At 45.4% G+C, this 7,599-nt stretch overlaps 1 long non-coding RNA gene across 1 annotated transcript; it reads left to right on the forward strand.

The window, feature by feature from the left end:
- The first annotated feature begins 5,013 nt into the window (after positions 1–5,013).
- Positions 5,014–6,722, forward strand: LOC141417384 (uncharacterized). The gene is made up of 3 exons (XR_012441923.1): positions 5,014–5,164; positions 5,749–5,793; positions 6,559–6,722. It is a non-coding gene; the product is annotated as an uncharacterized lncRNA (long non-coding RNA).
- Positions 6,723–7,599: the final 877 nt, after the last annotated feature.

Raw genomic sequence — 7,599 nt, forward strand, 5'->3', positions numbered from 1 at the left:
AATATATGACATATTTCATAGATAATAAAAAGTGACCTTATAAGAAAAACAAATTACATATGAATGAAAATTAGGCCACCAAAAAAAAAGAGAACAAGCTAGAGAAAGAGTTCAAATATATGTAAAAAATAGCCAGGTCTCTATTCAATCATTGGAAAATTAACTGAATCTCAATATAGCACTGAACATGTGATCAATTTGCAAAGACAACCTCAGAGGCAAGGAGCACACAGCACAATGACTGCAATCACTCGGACTGTGACTTCCTTCTGAAGACAGTCAGCAGACACAGAAACAAGACATGGAGACCATAGGAGCTCCCTTGTGGCTCAGCCATGGTCTGTTAGAATTGTTTCTTTTTAAGTTAAACTTCTATTTATAAACACATTACTGTTGTGTGGGGATACATTGTGACATTTACTAAAGTGTTTACACTGTATCACAGTTGGATTTACCCCTCCATCATTCTCCGTTATCCCCCTACCCCATTTCTGGAAGAGTTTCAACAGGTCTCATTTTTCCTCTTACATACATGAGCACATAATATTCCCACCATATTCACTCTCCTCCACCCTTTCCTTACCCTCCAGTCTCCCACTGGTATCAGCCTCAACTGGACTGTTTTTGCCTTCCTGTCCCTCATTTTTGTAAAAAGATGTTTTTGTTTGTAGAAGATAGCTACAGAGTAGTTTCCTTGTGACAGTTCTCTGTTCATATGTATTACAGCTGGAATTTGTTCATCCCCTCTAATTCTCTCCTTTCTACCTTAGTCCTCTTTGAATGAGGATTTCAACAGGTTTAAATATTCTAATTTGGGCTGAAGGAGAGGCTCCAGCAAGAAAGGTACCTGTCTAGCAAGCAGGAGGTCCTGAGTTAAAACCTCAGACCATAAAAAAAAAAATACATGAATAAAATAAATATATACACAAAAGTCATTCTTGTATACAAAGTACATCAACCATACTCACCTTCTTAACTTCCTTCTCATACCCTCCCCCTTGGTTAGCACCCTCCCCTCAGTGTGACCTGTTTTTCACTCTTACCCTCCTTGTTTAAGTCTCTTTGTTGTTCAGTGAAATTTTAACTTGTTATTATACCTGTGCATGCATTGTCTTAAGTCAGTGTAACCCACTGCAATGCACTTCCTCACCTCTTCCCCCCATACTGCTTTGTTTAACAGTTTTCAGAGTGTTTTGTTGTATTTTGTTCTGAAACACATGTGCTATATTTCATCATTAATTGCTGTCTTTCATTCTTTCTTGTATTTCTCCCTTGTCTCCTGTGCCAGTCCCACTTTTGGATACATGTTCTGTGTATATTTGTGCGAATGTTGAATATTGCTTGTATTTGAACTGGGCCTGTATTCCACTTATGAGAGAAAACATGAGACCTTTGGCTTTTAAACCTGATGAATTGCACTTAAAATGATGTTCTCCAGTTCCAGCCATTTACCTGCAAATGACAAGATTTCATTCTTCTTTATGGGGGAATAAAATTCCATTGTATATACAACCACATTACTCTTAATCAATTAGTAAGTTGTGACATACCTGGACTGTTTCCACAGCCTGGTTATTGAGCATAACGCTGCACTAATGTTGCAATGTACACAGGTGTGCAGGTGTCTTTATTGTAAACTGACTTACGTACCTTCAGGTAGATCCCTAGGAATGGTATTGCTGGACCATGTGGAAGATCTATTTAGTTTTCTGAAGAGCCTCCACACTGTTTTCCACAGTGGTTGTACTAATTCACATTCCAACTAATAATGTATAAGGTTCCTTTTGCCCACATCCTCACCAAGGTTTGTTATTGTTTATATTTTTGATGGTAGCTATGCTAACAAGAGTGAGGTGGAATATTAACATGGTTTTGAATTTCAGGTTCTTTTATTGGCAGAGATGGTGAGCATTTCTTCATGTGTTTTTTTGCCATTTGGACTTCTCATTTGAAAAGCTTTGTCCAGTTCATTTGCTCATTCCTTCATTGGCTCATTGGTTTTTGGGGGGAAGTTAAGTTTTTTCAACTCCCTGGTTATTAATTCATTGTCAGATGTATAGCTGGCAAAGATCTTCTCCCATTCTGTTGTCAGCCTTTCCAATCTAGTGCCCATATATTTTGATGTACAGAAGCTTTTAATTTTCATGTAGTACCATTTGTCAATCATTTCTCCTAGTTGCTGAGCCACAGGAGTTCTATTTAGAAACTTATTCCTTTGCCTACAAGTTCCAGTATATTCTCTACTCTTACCTGTACTAGCTTCCAAGTTTCAGTTCTTCTATTAATGTTCTCTAAGGACAGGTGTCACTGGTCAGTGAGCTTCCAGAGAAAGATAGGTAGAGATACAGGCATGATACATGAGGCCTATGTGGCAGATAATGGGATGAACACAACAAAGCAAGTTTCACAACTGGGAAAGCTATGAGAGGCAGAGTGACCTGTCCAGGGTCAAATGCCTCATTGGAAAAAGGAGCAAGGAGTGAGCCCATGTCAGGCTCCTCAAAGGAAAGGCCGTGTTTCATCCCAGCCAGAGAGAGTAGTGTGGAGGGTATAGGTGTGACTGCATCTAGTTGTCAACACGGTTTGGGCCAGGAAGCCATCAGCCTGATGGTAGCTATAGGGAAGGCTCTTGTCTGAGGCAGAGTGTCAGTTGTGACCTTCAGAGATGACCTCACTTCCTGGATAAGGACAAAAAAGAATTTAGAACCCTGGTGGCCAGGCAACTACTTCCTGAGCAACCACTGTCAACTCATATCTCTACTAACTCTGTAGAGAGAAAGATGCTCTCTTGCTCTCTCCAATGGTGTTGGGGCTCAGGCCCCAGGAGACCTCATAGAGGAGAACAGCACAGTTCTGGAGAAACTGCTTCAGGACTCAACGACACCCCCAGTGGACATGTTCCCAGAGGACAACAAAGGTGAATGGTAGATGAAGGGACCCATCCAATCTCTTTTGGCTGCCACAGACCTCATCCTCAGGGGTCTGTGTGTGTGTGCCGGGTGGGGGGGTGTATACACACACATGGGTTCCTTTTTGTATGAGAGTTTATAGGAAAATTCAATGCCGCTGTCTTGACTTACTGTAAGGCAAAGTCTTTTTCTAGTGTGCTCCTGTTTCCATGTTCTAACTAACCTACCTTGGCCAAAAACCAGGGTAGAAATAAATCAGCCCACGTCCCAGGTGAGCGCATCAGGGAGGACATCCTCAACTCCATCATTCTGGAGAAAATGGTTGATGACCTGCTGCCTCCCATGCTGGTCTGAGACCACCTCTTCATCCCCACCTTCCTATGTTACAACTGATGATCCAGGACAACTTAACATGAGCACTACAGATGGCTCAAATGGTAAGCACCACCTCCAAAGCCCAGAGGACATGTCACCGCCTAGCTGTGCCCTAGGAAAGTGCCATGCTTTCAGGGCCCAGTTCGCTTGAATTCAGAGTGGTAGAGTTTACCATCAGAGGTTAGTAATTCTAGTAGGAGGATTCGTGGAAGAACTAGGCCAAGACCTAATAACATGGACTTGGCTACACCAGTCTTCTCAGGAAGGCCGTTGTAACTTCTTCCTTTGGAAAGATCAAGGGCAAAGAAGAAATAGAGGTTCTTGTCTCATCCTGTAGATGTATCAACAGATAAATGTGTTCCTCTAGATCCAATTACAGAAGCTGAGCCAGTTCCTTCATCACGTCCAGAATTAGAATCAGCTCACTCAGAACCTGTGGAGGTCGAAGCAACTCTCAATGAGCCTCCAGAACTGGAGCATGAAATGGTGCCTGGCCAATCACAGGAGCCCACAGAGCCTTCACCTGTGGACACAGAGAATGGGCAAATTGAGAAGAATCCACTCTTGGATGTCCTTCAAGATTTGGTGCCCAAGCAAGTCACACCAACAGATGTGGTGAGTTGCTGTGCAGGGCAGTGTGATGCCAGGAATCCCCTCAACCTTTTTTCCCAAACCAGTGATTCCTCAACCCAGAGTCATTCTTGAGATTGAAATCCTAGGCACAAACAACCATGAGAAATTTCATAACTAGAAAGCTCAATGCTCTTTACAGGAGACGTGGGCACCTCTAGTCACTATATCACTTCAAGCACAGGTTAGATTGCAGTAGCCAGGAAGTCATATTTCTCTTGAGCCAGAAACTCAAGGCTTTGGGTGAGGCCTGAGATGGCTGAATTTACTCCCTTAAAAGAGTACAACAAAGAGTTTACATTCCAGGAATTATAGGTGTGTAGGTGCAGAGGTAAGCTCTTCCTAGGGTTCTGATCCTGCAATGATACCCAGTGTGCACATGGGGAGAGTGGGAAGATAGGAGAGGCACAATGACCTGGTCATTGTCACACACCTGATAGGAAGGTTTGGTCAGGTATGAAGCCCACTCTATCTCATCAAAGTTGTGGCACTGTCAAAGCCAGCATGGCCTAGGGACAGTGGGATGAGGGGTGTGGCTGTGTCTGGATCTACTTTTCCACATGGACTTGGAAAGTAGTGGGGATACCATTGTAGTGAATCTCAGGGAAGGAGGTTGTGTCTGAGGAAGAGGCTCACATTAGGAAACTGAAAAGGATGCTTTCACTTCCTGCATTAAGGACCACAGAAATTGTAGGACAAGGTTTTCATGTACCCATAGTCCCCTGCAACAACAGTCAGCTCCTTTCTCTGGAAACCCTATAGAGACAAGCATGCTCTCTTGTTGTTTTGTAGTCTGTATACAAGCATGCCACAGGCGAGCCCACAATGGAGCCCAATTCCACATGTGGAAAGAATGGGTCTGTCCTAACTTCAGGAGGCTCTGGATTTCCCAGAGGTCACCAAAGTTGACTTAGAGAGCTTAGATCATGTGAGGACACTACGTGCAGCAATCTGATCTCCAACAGAAGGAACCTCACTTCATTTTCTGGCAAAGTCTTCTTCCAGTTTGCTAGCGTTTCCACTTTGATCTGTCCCTCCTTGATACCCATGCAGAGTGAAAATGAGTCAGCATCCACCCTGGATGAGAACTGCACTGAGGACATCCCGGAGGCAGCCACACAGGAGATGTTGGGGGGGCAACAGTTGTCTTCCCTGTCATTTGGAGACTTGCTCTTCATGCCCACTGGATTGCAAGGCACCCAAGGAAGAGTCAATATGATTCAGCAGGCACTGCAGATCTTGTTTTCATGGTGAGCACCACCTCAGTACTTGTAATGATCCCTACCTCCTGGCTGGATTTGGCAGTGCCCTTCCCTGCTCTAAGTTTAAAACTGCAGACTGGGGTGCTCATGGGAACTCCCTTATGAGGTGTTGCAGATGGAGTGTGGGTGAGCCAGAGAGGTGCTTGTCCCTGCCTGAGCCCAGGGAATAGGCAGCACCATGCTCTGCCTCATCTGCATGTCCATACTGGAACTTGGAAAAGATCTCTGCCTTGTTCCCCACTTTCCTTGACCTGGGCAAAGACTTGTGGCAATTTGCAAATAAGCTTCACTGCTCCATGGGTTCCTCCCTGATATGGCTGTAGCAGACCAGGAAGTCCTGCGGTTACTGAGGACCCCAAACACAGTGAGAGTTCAGGGAAGGCTCTGGGTGGGTTTCTTTCTTTAAACAAATATTGCAGTCTCCTACAGTGTGGTAGCAGGGTTCCTGGCACTTTGCATAATTGCATTAAAGAGCAGGAAATCCCTGATGTCCTGGGTATCATTCCCTTGTCACAGCCGTAGGTAACATGGTGTGGTCTAGCAGGGTGGAACACATTCTTGGGTTTTTCCAGGTATGACTCCAACAGAAACCACACAACTCAGGAGCAACTCAAAAGGTGAGCAGATGTTACTTAAACTGGGTGGGCACCAGACTGAAGAGAGAAGACGTTCATGGAGGTTTTGGGTAGGACTGGGCACTCTGTAGGTCCCAAAACTCTTTTGATTTCAATTAGAGGGCTGAGGTCTAGGGCTTTCCCTGAATGAGAAGGAAGTCTAGATAACTACGAGGAGCATCATGGGGACTGAAAGATGACAGGGGCTGCTAGGGCTGCAGGCCCCTATGAGAAGTCATCATCCCCAACACAGAGCCTACTCCCCGTTGCTCCTCAATCCAACAGAGAAGGGGTGAGGGAATTGTTTCTCACAGAAATTACCCGGTCCCCAGAGTCCCAGTGAGTTCTCAGAAGGCCTGCTATGCCTATGAGGTAAAAATGGTCATGGGTGACACCCCACAAGCTGCTCATGGAGATGAGGCAGTAGGAACCAATATGTGAGGGCCACCAGCACCTGTGACTCCCAGGAATGAGGATGTACCCAGGTGAATGGGAGGAAAGATGTTCCCAGAGACACACAGGACAGCCTGGAGAGTCTCTAAATAATCAACTCATACTCCAAACATTTAGCTTGGGCTTCCGCTCATGGAAGTTCCCTGCAGCTCCTCCATGTGTACATTGCCCTCCACTGCCTGGACAGACAAGGGCTTCTTCTTGTCCACCTGGGTTGATGGGCAAGGACAGGAACCTAGCACCCAAATGTCTAGTGTGGCAGGGCAGAAAGGAAGGTCAGGCCTCTGATTATGCTCCTCATCCATCTGCCTCCAGGGCTGTCTACTCGATCCTTATGACCTGGCTGGACGTGTACCCGGAGGACTTCCGCCAGCCCCTTGACATTGCCTGCCTAAGGCTGCTTATAGTGTTCTTTCAGCCAACCGTGACTCAGGTGGACAGAAAGTGCCGTGTCCAGTTTCTCCTGGGTCCTGGAGACCAATAAGGCAGAAACTGAGGGTGAGAAGCCTGGGGCAGAAACATAGAGTACATGAGTAGTGTTAGGGTCCTGGTGTCAACATGTGGACATCCCAAGTCTGTCACTGATTCAGGAGCAATGAGGAGCTATGATACATAGCAGTTGGAGCACCATCTGGGAAGGCATGATGTCATGGGGTCAGGAATAGCCTTCTCAGACAGGCTTGGGTTTGTTGGTTTTGGTGCTCCCCACCAGCAAAGAAAGCAGAGTGGGAGCCTGGGAAGACCCTTTTCCAGCTTCAGCTGAGCTCAGACATGTACTAATCCTAGCACCCTTCTGAGCAATAGTCCTTAGGTGTGATCAGGGCCTCAGCACTGTCTCTCCCCAGCCTTAGGCACATGGGTGAGTTGTCAGTAGTTTGATTGCTGGATGAGAGGGATCTAGAACCATGGCATAGACCTGTCATAGAGATGGCTGCAAGAGGTAGGGGTGCTACAGTCCATGTGGGTGACACTGACCACTCCTTTTCCTTTCTCACACCAGAACTGAAGCTCTTTATACTTCCAAAATATTCTGTACCATTAGAATGAAGTCCACCTATCAGTTCCTGCTGAAGGAGCAGATATTCAAAAAGCAAACAATTATCAAGAACAGTGCCAGCTCAAACCTCTCTTGGAGGAAGAAGAGAGGAGTCACTTGTGCCTTTGGAGGTTTCACCAGGATCTTGTTGGCTGGAAGCCAGGTCCTTCTATCATAGATTAACCCTGGCCTGCAGGTAGTCCTTCAATTTATTTCCTGGGACCTTCGAAGTTCACTGAAAAGTTCAAAGCTTTGTCCCTGGAATGTATGTGTCCAAATTTATTCATAATATTGTTTATTTAGTTTACCTCCTCATATTT

The sequence above is a fragment of the Castor canadensis genome, chromosome 2 (genome assembly GCF_047511655.1).
Source record: "Castor canadensis chromosome 2, mCasCan1.hap1v2, whole genome shotgun sequence".
NCBI lineage: Eukaryota > Metazoa > Chordata > Mammalia > Rodentia > Castoridae > Castor > Castor canadensis.